This window comes from Ictidomys tridecemlineatus, chromosome 5 (assembly GCF_052094955.1).
Source record: "Ictidomys tridecemlineatus isolate mIctTri1 chromosome 5, mIctTri1.hap1, whole genome shotgun sequence".
Lineage (NCBI taxonomy): Eukaryota > Metazoa > Chordata > Mammalia > Rodentia > Sciuridae > Ictidomys > Ictidomys tridecemlineatus.
The window spans coordinates 8568680-8587741 of record NC_135481.1 but is presented as its reverse complement, the minus strand read 5'-3'; the positions used below and the strand labels follow the sequence as shown (position 1 = coordinate 8587741).

Here is a 19062-nt window from a genome sequence, read left to right as displayed (position 1 = left end):
TAATTAGAACATGATATCTTTTGTTTTATATTTCTGATATTAAATTTGTGTTTGAAGAAGGTAATACTTGAATTAAGGAATCTTTTGCTATCACATTCCATATGCTTTCAATATCTAGCTTGTGATATAGACGTGCATTGCTGAATGACAGGATCCATTCTGAGAAATGTGTCATCGGGTGTTTTGTCGCTGTACAAACATCATACTGGGTACTTTCGTGAACATAGATGTAAGACCAACTATACTCCTATGCTATTTAGTATGTACCATTGTAAATGCAGTCCTTAGCGACTGAAATGTTATGTGGCATGATACTCTACCGTAATGTTATCATATTAGATCTGAAGTTACTATTCTATTACTTTGTGACACTTAGTACCAAGCCATTTATCTGCCCATTCTACAGTCAGAAATATCACTCTTAGCCAGGTACGGGGGTGCACACCTGTAATCCCACGGTTCAGGAGGTTGAGGTAAGAGGATTGCAAATTCAAAGCCAGCCCCAGCAATGGCGAGGTGCTAAGCAACTCAGTGAGACCCTGTCTCTAAATAAAATACAAAATAGAGGGCTGGGGTTGTAGCTCAGTGGTAGAGCGCTTGTCTAGCAACTGTGAGGCACTGGGTTTGATCTACACATAAAAATAAAGATATTGTGTCCACCTTCAACTAAAAAAAAAAAAAATACAAAATAGGGCTGAGGATGTGGCTCAGTGGTTGAGTGACCCTGAGTTTAATCCCTGGTAACCAAAAACAAACAAACAAACAAAAAACAAAAGAGAAATATCACTCTTTATACTCAATAAAAGTTGCTTGTACACCACTTCTTTGCTTCCTCTTTCCCCTTTGCTCTCATTATAGACCTTGGGGCAGTATACCTGATTATCAGGGAAAAATAGAGAAAGCCTCAAAAACGTGGGCTTAACTCTACCAAGATCTTCCTCTCCATGCACTAGAGCCTCCCAGTGAAAATAAAATCAATCAATAAAAACCAAGAACCAGGCTGGGTATGTGGCTCAATGGTAGAGCACTTGCTTAGCATGTGTGTGGCACTGGGTCTGATTCTCAGCACCACATATAAACAAATAAATAAAATAAAGATCTATCAACAACTTAAAAATATTAAAAAACAAACAAACAAAAAACCAAGAACCATCTCTATTAAATACTCCATTATATAAGTAGATAAGTCTAGAGTTTATTTGTTCAAGTTCTATTCTAGATTGTTTTTCCAATTTCCATTATCCCTCAGTAAATTTAGTTGTGATACTGAAGGATCATAAATTAAGAGAGTCATCAATGGCCTCAAAGGATCTGCATATCAAATATTTCACTTGCAACTTTGGGCAAGTGACTTAATTTCTCTAAGCTTCAATTTTCTTATATGCAAAATGCCAAATTATTAGATTTAAGATAATATGTGGGGCTGGGGATGTGGTTCAAGCGGTAGCGTGCTCGCCTGGCATGCGTGCGGCCCGGGTTCGATCCTCAGCACCACATACCAACAAAGATGTTGTGTCCGCCGAGAACTAAAAAATAAATATTAAAAATTCTCTCTCTCTCTCTCTTTCTCCTCTCTCACTCTCTTCTCACTCTCTCTTTAAAAAAAAAAAAGATAACATGTGGGGGGCTGTGGGTGTAGCTCAGAGGTGGAGGGCTTGCCTGGCATGCACGAAGCTCTGGGTTCAATCCCCAGCACTGGAAGGAAAAAAAAAAAGATAACACATGGAAACCCCTAGCATATTACTAACCAAAAGGGAATTGGAATTACAGTTAAATGTGATTCAAATGTGAATGTCATTTAGAAAATAAGGAAAGTACCACTGAGAAGATTAAAATTAGGGTTTTATTTCTAAGGTTTTCATAAATCTATACATTTTGAAAAGTCATTCTAGTTGGGGGAAGCAAATATAAAGGCTTTGCATTCATTCATGTTCCCACAGATGCAGTTATTGTATGGAAACACATGTTAAAAACAGGTACCAAAGTTAAAAATGATTTTATGCCTATTCAGTTACTCAAGAAATGTTGCTGTAAAGTTGTGGTGAAAACAACATATTGTTGGTGTCATAAAAAATCTAAACAACCTTTTAGGAAAAAATAGGTATTTTTATTATTACATAGGTATATTTATTATGCTTATTATATTTATTTATATTTCATAGCTATATTTATATTATATAGGTATATTTAGTATTGAGAACTATAACATGCCCAGACCTTTGAACCAAAAGTCCTACTCATGACTATCCTAAGAATACAATTCAAATAAGGAAAAGAGTTATAATTTTATTTAATAGTGCCTGGCACATAAAAGGCACTTAAGTATTTTTTCAAAAGAATATTTTATTTATGCTAACTTTTCCAAATCACTGCTCTTGGTTCTTTTCCATTAAGATTTATCTATTTCAATCATCTGGGTATGGTTTTAGAATCAGAATATCTTTGTCTAGTATCTCTGTTCTCCTATCTTCTCTAGTATATTTTATGATAATTTCACCCTCTGAACTCACTTGACCTTTATACAGAAACTCAACAGCCTTTATACCACATCCTTGACCTAATGAAGAAGAAATTGAGCCAGTTAATTCCACTTACACAAGAGCCTGAGGTAGGAGGATTGGGAGTTCAGGGTGGGGCAATATCCTGAGATCTCAAGGAAGGAAGAAAGGAAGGGAGGAGAGGGAGGAAGGATAGGAAGATGTCCTTGTTCAGTGGTGTTAACACCCTCATAGTCTAACCATTCACCTTACCGCCTGCTTCCTTAAGACAAAGGATAGTTGTAAGCTATCTTCACATCCATCTTTAATATGCCTCTAGCCCTATACTTAACCATTTCTACTTCCCTCTAGAAGATGAGAAAGAATTATCACTCCCTTGCTTTCACATCTCTGTTTCCTTCCAGTCCCATCCCAAATTCTTCACTATTAAAGTCTCTGTTTTTTAGAAAAATTTAATATCTGTGTATAGTACATGGGTTTTTAGAATACCAGTATTCAAGTTTGTGCAACCATCACTGCTATGTAATTCTAGAATAATTTTGATCTCCGGAAGGAACCTCCTATCCACTTAGAAGTCACTCCCTGTGCCTGTATGGAACTGCTTATTCTAGACATATCATATAAATGGGATGATACATAAAGCAATTCGTTGTGTCTATTTTCTTTCACTGTAATGTTTTTGAGCTTCATCCATGTTAATATAGCATCATCACTATTTTATTCCTTTTTATCACTGAATAATATTCCAGTGACTAGCCATATTACCTTTTGTTTATTCATTCATCAACTGATAGATATATGAGTTTGAATTTTCTTTGCCTATTCTGAAAAATGCTGCTACAAACATATGCATACAGGTTTTTGTTGTGAACATGTTCAATTCTCTTAGATATATAACTAGGAATGAAAATACAGATATCCAATTACTTGATATCAAAATCTATTTGGGGGGCTAGGGTTGTGGCTCAGTGGTATAATGCTCGTCTGGCATGTGTGAGGCACTGGGTTTGATCCTCAGCACCACATAAAAAATAAATAAATAAAATAAAGGTATTGTGTCCATCTACAACAACAACAACAAAACATAAATAAATAAGAAAAAATTTATTTGATTTCTGAGGTAGATAGTTGGGGATGTCTCTCAGAATACAAACAACTCCGTACCAATCTCCCCATCCCATCCTTAGTCAAACATCTGACTTTTCAAAGTTTACATGTTAGTTAAAACTCTTATTTCAAATAAACTGAAGACAAGGATCAGCTGTCATAGTTCTGATCACAGAGCAGGTGTTGAATAGATGAATACCAACATTAACACCTTAGAATGTTCACAAAGGAGAAAAGGAGGACTTGGTCACTCTTCCATTCTCCAGGTATTTGAGTGTCTATTTTAGGCTGGCCATTGTGCTGGATCCTGAACATAAATGTGGTGGACGTAAGTTCTTTATTAGCTTCATCATCCCAAGTGCGAGTTCAACTCCACAAATATTTGCTGAATGCCTATGTTGTGAATGAAATTGTGCCAGGAATGACAGTGGATCCAGAGAAGAATAAGATATTCTGCAACTTATATGGGAAGAAATAATATCTACATATAACAATAACAACAACAAAAATAAACAACAGGAGCACTGGATATTAAATACAGTAAGAAAGGTACAAAATGATCTAGAGGATCGAAGGATGGAATATGAGATTTGTCAGAGTGGAAAGAGGCCCAATATTGGAAAATATTTCTTGAAGGTGGTACTTGAGAAAGAGCTTCAAATGTGGCATTTTGATAGATGGGGTTTTCCAGAAAAAGAAGTATTTCAGGCAGAGGATAATACGAGCGAAGATAGATAGACAGACTGGGTATAGTACAGCATTTTTTTTTTTTTTTTCAGAGATCATCCAATTTGCAATGTTTAGAGGGTAAATAAAGATATGGTCATAGTATAAAAGGGCTTGTATTTAAATAGATTTAAGAAAATGAGTTGAAAGTCTTCCTGTAACAATTCAAATTATTTTAGTGATGGCTTTTTTCTTGAAACTTTTCTATTATGTATATTTTCTAAGCTAATCATTGGAAATTAGTGCTTTCTTCTTCCCACAAGAAACAAACAAAATCTTGACAACTAGGTGAACATGTTGATAGAAGGAGAACGCAGAGCTGATAGAAGGAGAATCCAGACTCTCAATGAGCCTAACAATGTATTTCATGTTTTTGGAATAAATAAGGCTTCAATGACATGGGGGAAGGGGCTGGGGAGGTAGCTCAATGGTAAAAGTGCTTACCTAGCATGCTCAAGGCCCTGGATTTAATCCCTAATACTGCAAAAGGAGGAGAAAAACAAACAAACAAAAACACCTCCCCCAAAAAACATCAGAAAAGTGGGCAAATCCCAATATCCTGAATAGCCAAAGTAAAAGTAAGGGTAAAATAATAGCATTTATTAACTTCCTAGCATTTGAATTGAACCAGGTGATTTACGTATTTTTGTTTTACCACCCTCCCCCCATTTAAATTTAGGTAAACTGACGCCCAGGGAGATTAAGTAAATTGCTTAAAGTTACCACACTAGTAAAATGTAAAAACCAGTTTTGAATCTAGGCCTGCCCGATTCCCTATTTTCCCCACTGTTCACTCTTACTTGTTTATATAGTACAAGGGAAGCTAGAATCATGATGCATGTGTCAATGAAAGGGCTGAATCCTTAACCCAGGAGTTTATATGGTCCGGAGAAAAATTGGGCTGAAATATTCCAAGCTGGGTTTAAAATGACTTAGAGACTGAGATCAAAAATCAAATTCATAGATGCACTTTTTTCTTTTGGGTACCAGGGATTGAACTCAGGGGCCCTCAATCCCTGAGCCACATCCCCAGCCCTATTTTGTATTTTATTTAGAGACAGGGTCTCACTGAGTTGCTTAGCGCCTTGCTTTTCCTGAGGCTGGCTTTGAACTTATGATCCTCTTGCCTCAGGCTCCTGAGCTGCTGGGATTACAGGTGTGCACCACCATGCTAAGCCACGGCTGCATTTTTTTAAAATTCTTTTTTCCTTTTATTATTTTTCCAGTTGTCAATGGGCCTTTATTTTATTTATTTATATGCCATGCTGAGAAACAAACCCAAGGCCTCAAACGCGCTACACAAGCGTTCTACCACTGAGCTGTAACAGCGGCATCTTGATCCAAGATGAACAATGATTTCAAAATAGATCTCATTTAGGAATAGTGAGGGAACAAAATTCTAGTTTTGACTTGTAAACTACCAAGAAACAAACTCCAAAAGAATATGGATATTTGTCTGTAAAATTGTATTTGAGTCCCAGTAACAGTGACTGGCACACAGTAGGCACTCAATTTTTGTTGAAATAATGAAAAGTCATGGATGGGAATTCTCATTTGCATACCCTTTAAATCCTTGAAATAAAGGGGGCAGAGCAATAAGTTTAAAAACCATTTAATGCTGAGTGAGGTGGTGCACACCCGAGGGAGGAGGAATATAAGTTTGAGGGCAAACTTAGTAAGACCCCGGCTGAAATAAAAAATAAAAAGAGCTGGGGTTGCAGCATAGCGGTAAAATGCCTCTGAGTTCAATTCCTAGTGTGGCACAGGGGTGGAGGTAGGGAGAAACATTAAGGTTGTTAAGATACTTCCTTTAACTCCATGGCCCAAACAAAAAACTAATTGTTACCAAAACATCAAGTGAGAAAGCAGTAAGATGTAAAATATTAGTGTGATTTTACAGAATAGGCAGACAGAACAATGAGAAGACACTTTTGTATTATGTATAAGTTCTCTGCAGATAATCAAATTTCAGTGAGATGGAATCTAGAGTTTTAAGACTTCTAACTGCTCTCAACAGTGTATCCAATGACTGCTTTTGGAAAAGACAATGGTTATCTAATCTAAGTGCCCTAAAAAATATCAATAATTTCTTTATTATAGATGAGAAGTCACAGAATGAAAATCTCTAATTCATTAACTCAAAGAAATAACAGAGTATACTTACAAAAATCTTTATTTCTCTGATTTGACACTATGTTTCTAAGGGAAGGTGCAATGAAAATTCTGCAAAGGACAGTAAGAAACAACAACACACCTTTGGAAGACAGCAAGCCTCTTCACAGAAACACCTTTGTAAAAAGAATACAAACCGGTTCCATAGACTTTCTCTATTTTTCACAAGCTTTTCTAATATTCTTCTTTGAAGAACCCATGAGTAACTGTCACTTATCACAAAACATCTTCTTCCAGATATGTACTTTATATATTACTTTCTTCTTAACATTCAGTACTTCAAGCCACTCAAGTCTTTCAGCTGCAGCAATTTTTCTTCTTTCTATTCTACTGCATTTCTTCCATGGAAAATCATGAGAACCAATTTAATAAACTCCTTTGCTTTCTAAAGACATTTCCAAAAGGCAGTACTAGAGCATCTCAATCAATATTTTAACATCATTTTCTCTTTTTCATTTAGTTCTACAATGTTTCCACACTTCAACAATTCTGATTATTATAGTTTAATTTGTCAGGGTGACTATGTTTTCTTCTATATTACACTAATATAGAAGACAGTGAATGATTTCTAATGAATCAATACATACTAGGGGCAGTCTACACACCTCTAACCATCTTTTAGTAATAACAGACATTATTTTGCCTTGCCTTTTCAATCACTGCAGCAATTGTGTGGTCTTTCAAAAGATACTTGATTTTAGGGCCTCAGATGTATTTTTTTTTAAAAAATTTTTAAATTATATGGACACATTGCCTTTATTTATTTATCTTTATGTGGTGCTGAGGATTGAACCCAGTGCCTCACACATGCAAGACTAGCGCTCTATCATTGAGCCACAACCCCAGCCCTTCAGACCTATTTTTTAAAAATATTTATTTTTTAGTGGTAGGTGGACACACAATATCTTTATTTCATTTTTACTTGAAGCTGAGGATGGAACCCAGTGCCTCACGCGTGCTAGGTGAGTGCTCTACCACTAAGCCACAACACCACAATAGTCCTTTCAGATCTGTTTTTAAGAAACAAAGCTATATATATAGGAATTGAACTCAGGGCCTCCTGTGCTAAGCAAGTGCTCAATCAATGAGCTAAAACCCTATCCTTTACTATTTTTAGCTTAATTAATTTTTTTGTGGTACCGGGGATTAAACCCAAGGGTGTTCTAACACTAAGCTATTACATCTCCAGCACTCCACTTTCCTTTGAAATGGCATCTGCCTAAATTGATCAGGCTGGTCTCAAACTTGTAATCTTTCTTTCAGAGCATCCCAAGTAGCTGGGATTAAAGGTGTGTGCTACTTACTATACCTGGTATTCTGAGCCTATCAAACTGACTTTAAAAAAAGTCTGTGGGTTAAAATATTTTAATTTTCACATTTAATTTAAAACATTTTCTAACCAACTCCAAACCAAATAGCTTTTTAAAAGAACTAGAATTCAAATAATTGCAATATTTGTGGTTATTGTGTAACAATCCCAAAGGAAAAAAACACATTGGCCTTATTATTTTAAAAATTCTTGAAAGGCATTACAGTTCTAGGTTTTCTTCACAGATGTCCTAAAATACCAAAGAAGTGCTGTGATTTCACAAAGCAAGCTCCAAAAAGACTGGTACCTTCCAGTACATACATCAAGTACTGGTACTTGACAAGAGAAGTCAAGGAATCAAAATTGTTGAGTGTTCATTACCACCTCTTATATAGTTTATTATACATAATAGAGAATATAGGCAAATAGTTTTTTCTTATTCATCTTTTATCTTTTGTGAGCCATTTTCTCCTTAAAATGTAAGCTGACCCTTTCAACATGCTTTAAAATTGCAAAGAATAGGTATCATTTCTTAAATCAGTGCCAACTTTTTTTAAATTACAAAGGGAAAACTGTATTAAAATACAACTTTCACAGCAGCTACATTTAAACTACATAGTTGTTTTTTTTTTTTTTGTACTGGGGATTGAACCCAGGGACACTTAGACACTCAGCCACATCCCCAGTCCTTTTAATATTTTATTTGGAGACAGGGTCTCACCAAGTTGTTTAGGGCCTCACTAAGTTGTTGAGGCTGGCTTTGAACTTGTGATCCTTTTGCCTCAGTTTCCTGAGTCCTTGGGATTTCAGGAGAGTCATCACACTGGCTCAAGGAATTTTTAAGGCTGAGGAAGTTGTTTCCAGGCACAGGGCAAAACCTGTAGCCCCAAATCAACAGGTCTAAGAACGAAAGATACCAATTATGTCAATTTAAGTAACATCAAATTTGAGTACTTCAGTATACTTCCCCCCTGCTAAAATGAAAATGTCCTATACTGTGAGATATTCAGTTCTTTTGTAAACCTCCTTCAAGGAATATATACGGAGTTTCTGTTGCATGGTTATGGCAGAGAACACTGTATCTCACTCAGTCAAGGTTGAATTTGAGTAGGGAAGCAGGGGTGGGCAATGCATGAGTCACACAAAAGCGTATGTCCATCGGGTAACAGAATTTTAACAAGGGGTTTCGAATTCTTTGAAGAAACTTGTTGGGGAGGTACTTTTCCATCTTACAAGTGGAAACCAAACATAAAAATCTGCCTGGAGGCTGATGATCAGCACAACTTGGTGTAATAACCTAACTTTGACATAACACACAATCCCAAAGCTCTAAAATAACAACTCTGCAAATAATACCAAGCACCACCTTTCCAGGCCCTCACCAGCACGGGAAGTGGGTTGGACACCCCTAAACCACCATCCTACTCTCACAGGAAGTGTTATGTTCCCCCTCCCCCATGACAGCATTCCTCCCCTCCCCCAACCGGAAGTAAGGCGCCCCCATTCTGTTAACCTCAAAACAAGACAAATCAATAACAGCAGCAAAAGCGGGATGATCGTCAAGGGGCGAAGGACATCTCGACTGTGGCCACCCCCAAGCTCGCCTTGCTTACTGACCTGCTGATGATAGGGGCAGGCAGGGGCCTGGGGCCTAATGAAAGTCCCTTGCACAGAGGACAATTCCCTCAGCCCCTCTCAATCGCCTTCACTCTTCGCACTCCGTCGTTTCACAGCTTGACAGAAATTCCTCCGCAGCACTTTATTTTGTCATCCTTTATTTCTCTTTACCTAATCGCTTAAAAACCGCCTTATAGGTAACGTCTCCTAACGTGGTAACATTTAAAATTACTCCGGTAAGGAGAAAAGTGAAATATTATTCCTGATACCTTCAGAAAAATGAAGGGATTATTTTGTCCTAGTGCGGCGAAAGCCTACGTAATTACGTAAGGTGAGACTCGCGGAGCTTCATGGGAAATGAAGTTTTTTTATTAATAGGTAGTGGGAATTAAACTGGTAATTACTGTGTACTGGAGTCCTTGAAATCACATAGTCTCTATTAGACGACTTGGTGAGCTAGGGGGATCCGACACCCCAATGGGTTAAAACTTCGTTGCCCTTTTCTTTACCATTTAATTGAACCCAAATTTCCTGTCACGCGTCTCAAGGTCCCAGTCGTCCCGCCTTCTTTCTTTGGCCACACCTTCCTCAGCCAATCAGGCGCCCGGTACGTCTCGCCCTGGGAGGTTGGAACGCAGAGGGGCACGGCCTCGAGGCGACTCCTCCCACGAGACTGAGCAGAGAATCGGGAGCGAGTTGGGCCCGCGTGCGCGTGCGCGTGCTCGCTCCTCGAGGAGCGCAGCGGGCAAGGGTGCGCGCGGCGGGGTGGCGCGCGGGGCTGGGAGGAGCGGGCAGGCTGGTGGGCTGGTCGGGCGGCAAGCGGCCGGGAGCGCGCGGTGGACTCGGCGGCGGCGAGTAGTTAGTTAGTTGTTGTTAGTCAGTGTCAGTTGCTCGGAGGCGACGGTCGAGATCACCAGGAAGGGGACGGGACAGGCGGCAATGGTGGTCACCGCAGCGGCGTGTGCGACCCTCAGGTAACGGGGGCAGGGCTGCCCGTGTCCCCTCGGTTTCCTTCTCCTCACGCTCGGGTTGGTGGGGTCGGGGTCGCTGCGGGGTGAGGGTGCTGATCTGGGGGAATTCAGGCAGGGCGGCGCCGTGGGGGCTCCGGAGGCTGGTGCGTCCTGCCGGGCGCGGGCTCTCAAGACCCGGCCACCCCCGCGCCCCGCCGGCGCCGCGCGCCCCTTCGCGCCCCCCGCCGTCCCAGCCCCCTCCCTTAGCTGTGGCGGCGGCGGCCCCGGTAGCGCGGCGCCCCCCAGAGGAGGGAAAGTTGGGACCTGGTGACGGACGCCCCCGGGCGCGGCTGGGAAGCTGCCGGGAAAGTGAAGCCTGGAGGAGCTGGACTCGGTGAGGCTGGAGCAGGAAGAGCTTCTCTCGCTCCTGCGAAGTCTACACCATCATCCCGCTCCCAAACCTGGGAGGATCCGGCTTAGCTTCGCCAGCAGCGTCAAAACCTGGTGGCTTTCTGTCTGCTCACTTCACGCTGTAGCTGGTGAGCCCCTTTCATGAAGGCTTGCTGAGAGAGGGTTCAGTGGTTCGGTTGGTCAGTTTGTTTCTTCTTTGCCCTTCGACTCATTGGTTCATGCAACTTTTCTCCTTCAAAGAGGACTTGCTGTCTGAACCGCGTCCATCCCGTTTCCCTTTCCCTATTCTGTGCACCATCGGTCTGAGTGCTTGATTTTGTTTTTTCCTTCTTTGCCTCCTTTGACTAAAGACTGCTGACAGCAACAGGAGAGAGAGGCTCCCTCCCTTTAAATGTTACTTCTGCAATCCTTGTTTTGGGAGAACCAAGTTTAGGAAGCAGAGCTGTGGAATGGAGTTATTGGAAGACTGGCGTTGAAAGGATAGTGATGAGTTAGAAGAAAACTATGATTTCATCTTTATTGGCCTTACTATAGAAAACTGAATAGATTTTTCTTCTGCCTTTATCGAATGTGGCAAGATTATATGTTGAATTAAATACTCGGAGGCTTACATAAAAGTCTATTTTTAGGTCGTTGGGTTATGTACGTGAACAGCTTTTCACCTGAATTGGTATTGCTTTGAGGATTCTGTTTTGGGGCCTACCTACATATTTTTGTTCAGCCATAGCATTCTTCTCCCCCCCCCCCCAATAAACGAAGTGATGTAGTAATAGGTATAGCTCTCTGCAGTGCGAAAGTGAAAAAAATGTCAATTATCCACAAGGGTAAAACTTTCCAAGAGCAATCTTGGATACTCATTTCATGATGGCTTCTACTTTAATCTCAGAGCATTTCTAGATTGCTCACTTCACTGACTACCCTAATTACTTGCCAGAGTGCTTGGCAATTCTTCTCTTTGGTGGCTCATTTAGTAAACTATAACGGCAGGTATGGTACATTTTCTTTGGGCTTCAAAGATGGAAGTTAATAGCTTCAGCACAGAGATTAACAGTTAATAATGGAAAGAGAACTCATACCATTGCTAGTTAGTTTTGGCTATGACCAATTCACAAACTATGTGAAAAAACAAACATCCCCTTCCCATAGATGTCAAAGGGGAAGAGGAGAAAATATTTTATCATGTCTTTGTTTTGGAGATTAACATGACTATAAAATGGTGGGGGAGAAATGTCAGATTATTTTCTTTAAAGCTTTTTGATGCATGGTCTTCCTCCTCCCAACTTCCCATTTAGGGGCTGACATTTATGTTTGGCTGGTTTCCAGGGTTGGAAGAGAAGTGTTTTGGTGAAAGGAAAAGATAAGATTGCTTTGAACTATTATGATACTATTACTATTCATTTTGCCCAGTGATAGTGCAGAGAAATTTCCAGGATGATGTTTGTACCCCATTAACATTCTGTCAGAATTCATTTTTAAGAGCCTAGCCTGAGGCCCATAAAGAAATAATACCACTTCATAACTGTTTCCTAACAATCACATTAAAAAGTGTGTTCCTGAAATGCATTATATGTGTAGTCATATAAACATTTATCTTTGTACATTTATGGTAATGTAAATATTTAAGTCTAAGAGCTTAAAAACTTTTATTTGCTTATTTGCATACATGTTTTTCAACATCTAGCAGTGCCAACCATATTTGCCAAATAAGCATCAGCCATAAATTCATGCTTTGGCACATTTCATATAATATAACTCTTCTAAATTGCTCCATGGTGAAGCATCATGAGATTAGCATTTGCTTCATGAGAGAGATTTGTTGTTTTTAACTGTAATGATGTGCTGTTTAAATGGAACAGGTGTTGGGCTCTAGCTGTTTGTGTTGAAACCTGCCAAATCATAGTCTTTTGTTGGATGGGTTGCTAAACAATTTAGGAATCAAACTGTGGCCCCTGGCATGCTGACTGTGGGTTCAAGGCTCTATATCACTGTTGCAAATTCTTAGTTTCACTGTAAGAGGCAGGTGTGTGTGATGAGCTTTGTCATTTGCTGATTTCTTTAGTAGGATTCCTATTTCTTACACCCCATGCCCCAGTCCTTTTATTACTAGATCTCCTGGTAGGTTTTAGACTCCTTCCCTGCTGGTTGGTTTTCCTTGGAGAACTAGAAATTCTGTTAACTCCCAGGTTAGGAATATGTAGTTCTCATTTTCTGACAAATGTTTGAGTGCCTGTTAAGTTCAAGGCATGGTGGTAGAACCTGAATATCCGTACAGTGTTATTTATTTATTTATTTCATTTGCAAGGAGCTTAGAGTTTGGGAGGAAAAGATAGCTGATAACCAATAATTACATTTTGGTGTGTTTTATATAGGTTCTCACGATTAGAAGCATGGAGGAGAGTAGCTGACAGACTTGGATTCTTGGTGGCCAGGGGATGTCCTGAAATTTAGAGGGTTATCTGAGCTGATCTTGAATAATGTATAAATTAATTAGCTTCAGAAAGAGGGAAAGTACATTGTACACCAGTGTTGTCATTTTTGAAATACAAGCCACAAATATGTCACATGTATAATCTTAAAATTTCTAGTAATCATATTTTTTTTTAAAGAGAGAGTGAGAGAGGAGAGAGAGTGAGAGAGAGAATTTTAATATTTATTTTTTAGTTCTCGGCGGACACAACATCTTTGTTGGTATGTGGTGCTGAGGATCGAAGCCGGGCCGCACGCATGCCAGGCGAGCGCGCTACCGCTTGAGCCACATCCCCAGCCCTCATATTTTATTATTATTATTATTTTAGTTTTAGGTGGACACAATACCTTTATTTTATTTGTTTTTTATTTTTATGTGGTGCCAGGGATCGAACCCAGTGCCTCATGCATGCTAGGCAAGTGCTGTACCACTGAGCCACAACCCCGCCCCTAGTAACCATATTTTAAAAGGTAAAATTAAAATGAATTTTTACAATATAATTTAACTTAATATATCAAAACATTGTAATTTCAACATATAATCAAAATGGAACAGTGATAAAGACATATTTGGCATTCCCTTTTTCATACTACATCTTCAGAATCTGGTTTGTATTTTATACTTACAACACATTTCAGTTTGTATTAGCTATATTCATGTATTCATGTGAAAAGTACACCTTTAGAATGAGGCAAATGAAGTAATATGCCAAATCACTGTTTGGGAATCAGGTTTGAGTATTTTAACTTTACCTTGAAGGCTCTGAGGATTTAGTTAAAAAAAAAAGAAAGAAAGAAAAGGAAGAAGAAAAAGAAAAGTCATGCTGGGGCTGGGGATGTGGCTCAAGCCGTAGCAGGCTCGCCTGGCATGCGTGCGGCCCGGATTCGATCCTCAGCACCACATACAAACAAAGATGTTGTGTCCGCTGAGAACTAAAAAAGAAATATTAAAAAAAAAATTCTCTCTCTCGTTCTCTCTCTCTCTCTCACTCTCTCTTTAAAAAAAAAAAAGAAAAGTCATGCTGTGAAACAATGAGATTTGTGTTTTACACTTGTCATTTTGGGATAGAAGTGAAAGCTAGATTAGAGAGGGGCAAAACTAGAAGACTAGTTAGAAAGCTGAGAGATGATGAGGGATGTGTGTCGGGGGTGGGGGGATAGATGAGAGATTCAGGAAGTATTATCAATGAGATAGGATGATTAATCAGATTATAGAATTGAGAAAGAGAAGATTTCAGAAGATTCCCACAATTATGTTGTGAACTGCTAGGTAGATGGGACCAGCAACTGAAAAGAAGCCAACCATCTATACCAGACAGACCAAAGATGAAAAAGGAAACAGGGATTTGTCAGAAGCTGAGGGAGGAGAATATTTCAAGGACTAAGACTGGTCAACACTCTATCCTCCTCTGAAAAGGACAAGTAAGATAAAGACTGAATAAAGTCTCTAAGACTTGGAGATTAAGATGTCTTAATGTAACTTCAGCTGGAGCAGTTAGCTACATTGTAATGGCATTGAGGAGGTTGAAGAGTGAATGACAGCTAAAAGTGTAGCTAATTGAGAGGGATACAGTGTTTTCAACAAAGGACTCCAAAGGGAAGTGTAAGGAGAGAGGAAGATGCGGGGGCTTTAGGGAAGTTTGATTTATTCATTTTGTTTCTTTTTAAATTTAAAGTAAGAGCATCTTGGGCATGCTTGCACATGGCTGCAAGGAACCAAAGGAGAGGAGAAATTCAAGGAAGGAGTGAGAAAGAGAGCAAGAGAGAGACAATGCACACCTGGGAGAAAATGAATGAGAATGATGTATGTATATATATATGTGTGTGTGAGTGAGTGATGAGGGGTGGGTAGTGATTGATGGCAGTGATTTGGAAGCAGTAGGAGGGGATGAGATCTAGGGCATGGGTAGAGAAATTGACCTTGAGTGGGAGGTAGTCTTAGAAGCAGTGAGTTTGGGGTGGGGAGTGGAGAGGCAGATAGACACATGACTAGAAAACTGAAGAAGCTTTGAAGAACTATTTGAGGTTTTAGACCTTGTATTTGTAGTGATAGCAATTTGCATGGTGGTTTGACTTTCTCTAGCAGTGGTTAGTTATCTAAGTATATCTAAAGAAGCTATTTAATACTAACAAGAATTTTATATTGTTACTGTCTTTGTTTGTGAATTGAATCTCTGGGTTTCAAACCTTGGTGGTCAATTCCAGACCCCAGGCTGGTATACAGTGCTTTGCAAATGCCTGTTTGGTAGAGATACCTGAAGGAGAATTAATAATATTTAGGATTCTGACTCTAATGAAAGAACTGGAATCCAATTGGGTCATGAGCAGAATAGCTAGAAAAGGTGATCTGATTGGAAGAAAATGAAGGATATGAAAGACTGGAGGTCAGTGTGAAACTGAAGAGCTAGTGAGGAGGGATAATAATAATAGCTCCTACTTATGGAGTACCTGTTATATATTATACCCTTGAATACCTTATTTCTAATCCTAATGCTAACTTTGCAGTGTACTGTTATCCTTAAATTCTCCCCTTTGTCATTTCCTTTTTAGACGGAGAAACTGTGGATTAGAGAGGTTAAATAACATCATACACACACACACACACACACACACACACACGCACACACACACACACACACTATCAAGTGATGAAACCAGGATCCAAAGCCTATCTTTTTTCTCCAAATCATAGCCTTATCAAGTAAGATAAAATAGAAATATATTAATAATGACAAGTAGTAGAATGATACATATAATTTATAATTTCTGAGGTATATCAATTTAACAAATGTTTGTTGAATATCAAGTATGTGTCAGGTGTTGTTCTACTTTCAGAGGTTACAATAGTGAACCAAAGAGAGAAACATATGTTACTCTTATAGGATATGAGGTGATAGTGCTGTAGAGTAAAATGAAGCAAGCAAAGGGGGACAGGAATGCCAAGGAGTATGTGTATTTATAAGGATGATGTCTGGGAAGGGCTTGAAGAGAGCAAAAACTTGAAGAAGGTAAGGGATCACACTACACAGAAGCAACCTTTTGCATATGCCCTGAAGCAAAAGCATGCTCACTGCATCCCCAGTTTTAGGAGGTCAGTGTGCCTGGACTGGTATGAATAGGAGAAGAGTAGAACAAGATAAGGTCTGAAAAATAACGGGATCCAGATTGCATAGTGCCTGTTGGCCATTGCAAGGACTCGAGTTTTTACTTTGTGAGATGGGAACCATTACAGGGTTTTGAGCAGAGGAATGAGATGATTAGATTTATGCTTTTAAAAACTTTGTTTTTGAGCTGGGCACAGTGGCACATGTCTGCAATTCTGATTACTTGGGAGGCTGAGGCATAAGGATTACAAGTTTGAGACTAGTCTGTGTTACTTAGTGAGAACCCTGATTCAAAAAAAAAAAAAAAAAGCAGTGGTATGACAGCGCCTAAGTGGAAGAGCACTTGCCTGGCACACGAGATCCTAGGTTCAATCTATAATACCTATATCAGTGTTTCTCAGCCTTAGCACTATTGAAATTTTGGATCAGATAATCCTTTGTTTTGGGGCTTGTCCGTGTATTATAGGAGTTAAGCAGCATTCCTGGATTCTTTTCTAGATGCCAATGTCATCTCCCCAGTTGTGACAGTTAGAACTATATCCAGATATTGGGGAGGCAAAATTGCTCTCAGGAACTATAGCCATATACCTTTCATCCTCCCTCTCCTCAATTTTTTTTTTTTTGTAATAGAGATTGAATCCCTGTTTCCTTTAATGTTGACATCTGTAATCACAGCAAATTTATTATGCTAAGAACAATTCTTCAAGCAAATTTTGGACTTTTTAAATGTATTTCACTAGTTTTTTTTTACTCATGTCCCTTTCCCATTCCATTACCTAAACCAGGATATCTTTTCTCTTTCAGTGTGATGCCACCACTGTTGCCCTCCTCCTACTTCTCCTCCTCTTCCTCTTCTCCCTCTTTCTTCATTCTTTCTTATCCTCCTTCTCTTTCTTTCTCTTCTTCCTTTTTCCTCCTCTTCCTCCCCTTCCTTCTCTTCCTCTCTCCCTCCTTCTCCCCCTCCTCCATTTTTTTTTTTTTTTTTGGTAATAGAGATCGAATCCAGAGGCATTCTATGATGAGCCACATTACTGGCCTTTTTCTTTTCTTTTTAATTTTGAAAGAGGATCTTGCTAAGTTGTCATGTCTGTCCTGGAATTTGCAATCCTCCTGCTTTGGCCTCCCAAAGTCTCTGGGATTCGAGGCATGTGCTATTATGTTTGGTGGGTCTGTTTTTTTTTTTTTTTTTTTTTTTAAGAGTATGATTAGATATTTTGCAGATATTCTTCAATTTAGGTTTGTCTGATGCTTTCTCATTACACCAGGGTTATAGATTTTGGAGAAGACGACGACAGAGGTGCAATGCACTTCTTATCACATCATATAAGAGGCACATGTATCAAATAACATCAGCACTTTGTTAAAGTAGTTTCTTCTCTGTAAAAATTACTATTTTTCCTTTATATACTCTGGTCATGAGAAGCAATTTACCAAGTCCAGCCTACATTCAAGGGGAGGGGCATTAAACTTTATTTCCTAGAGGGAGGAGTATCAAAGAATTTGTGGACATATATTAAAACTTCCACAGTAGCTGGTAAATGTTTGGGGAGAGATACTTGAGACTTTTGCCGGTGTCCTATTTCTGCCCACTAATTGTAGCATTCATCAGTATATCTTGCTTGCAGTAGTTATTGCTATGGTATTTTAAACTTATTTTTAAAATTTCTCTTATTCATTCTAAATTTATTAATTGGAATTCTTCTGTAAGGAAGGTTTGTTCTTTATGTGTCTAGTCATTTCTGTCAGTTCAAATTCATGGGTACTTGTTTTGTTCTTAGGGTTATAAATTTATACATTATTTATTATTTGGTACCAGGGATTTAACCCAAGGGCACTTAACCACTAAGTTACATTCCCAGTCTTTTTTATGTTTTTTGAGACAGGGTCTCACCACGTTGCTTAAGGTCTCACTAAATTTGAGGCTAGCTTTGAACTTGTGAACCTCCTGCCTCAGTCTGCTGAGTTATTGGGATTATAAGTGTGCGCCACTCCACCTAGCTATCATTATTTATTTGTTGCCAAATTTACTTTGACTTTGGCCAATGGAAGCTCTTAGGTTGACTTCTGTGTTCTTTTGATATGCTCTTATTCTTTATTTATGTAGGTACATATTTCTTTACTCTCTGGCACTGCTAGATACTTCAGGTCATCTGGTGTTCTTTCCCCAGTTCTAGAATTAGTTATTTCTTTAGGAGCCCTGATTCTTTTTATTGGGAGAATGATATTTTGAAGCTACTTTATGATGCTAAGTATGGTCATTGCTACTGCAGTATCACTGCTTCTAGGCTTTCTCAGTGAACAGAGCTACAGAGAAGAACAACAACAAATTATACACACATACATGCATGTACACACAGAATACATCTATTTATTTCTGTATATGAAAATAAACATGAATTCATGGTGATATCTCTGACTCTAACTAGGTATGTTTTGATCCAGGTAGGTTTGCTGATAGATTGATATGAATATTAAAAGATAGGAGTTCAAGATTACCTCATGACTACTACTACTACTACTACTACTACTACTACTACTACTACTACTACTTCTTCTTCTTCTTCTTCTTCTTCTTCTTCTTCTTCTTCTTCTTCTTCTTTTTTTGGTTTAAGCAACTGGAAAGATGGAGTTGACATTGGTTCAGGATAGAGCAGTTTTCTGAGAGAATTCAAGAGTTCTGTTCCAGAGTGATTAAGTTTTGA

The 19062-nt window shown here is 38.9% G+C and overlaps 2 protein-coding genes across 15 annotated transcripts in view; one reads left to right on the top strand and one right to left on the bottom strand.

Moving 5' to 3' along the window:
• Hmg20a (high mobility group 20A) overlaps nt 1–9733 on the bottom strand; it is a 79371-nt gene extending 69638 nt beyond the window's left edge. For 3 of the 4 annotated variants that reach the window (XM_078049238.1, XM_078049239.1, XM_013359700.4), the window contains exon 1: nt 9430–9733. The gene's annotated coding sequence lies outside the window, so the exon portion shown is untranslated. The remainder of the gene's footprint in view (nt 1–9429) is intronic. The other variant, XM_005316830.5, reaches the window with a different exon arrangement.
• A 393-nt stretch (nt 9734–10126) lies between these two features.
• Peak1 (pseudopodium enriched atypical kinase 1) overlaps nt 10127–19062 on the top strand; it is a 276412-nt gene continuing 267476 nt past the window's right edge. For 9 of the 11 annotated variants that reach the window (XM_078049235.1, XM_078049227.1, XM_078049236.1 and 6 more), the window contains exon 1: nt 10133–10403. The gene's annotated coding sequence lies outside the window, so the exon portion shown is untranslated. Of the gene's footprint in view, nt 10404–10750; nt 10919–19062 lie in introns of those variants that run through there. The other 2 variants (XM_078049237.1, XM_078049234.1) reach the window with 2 other exon arrangements.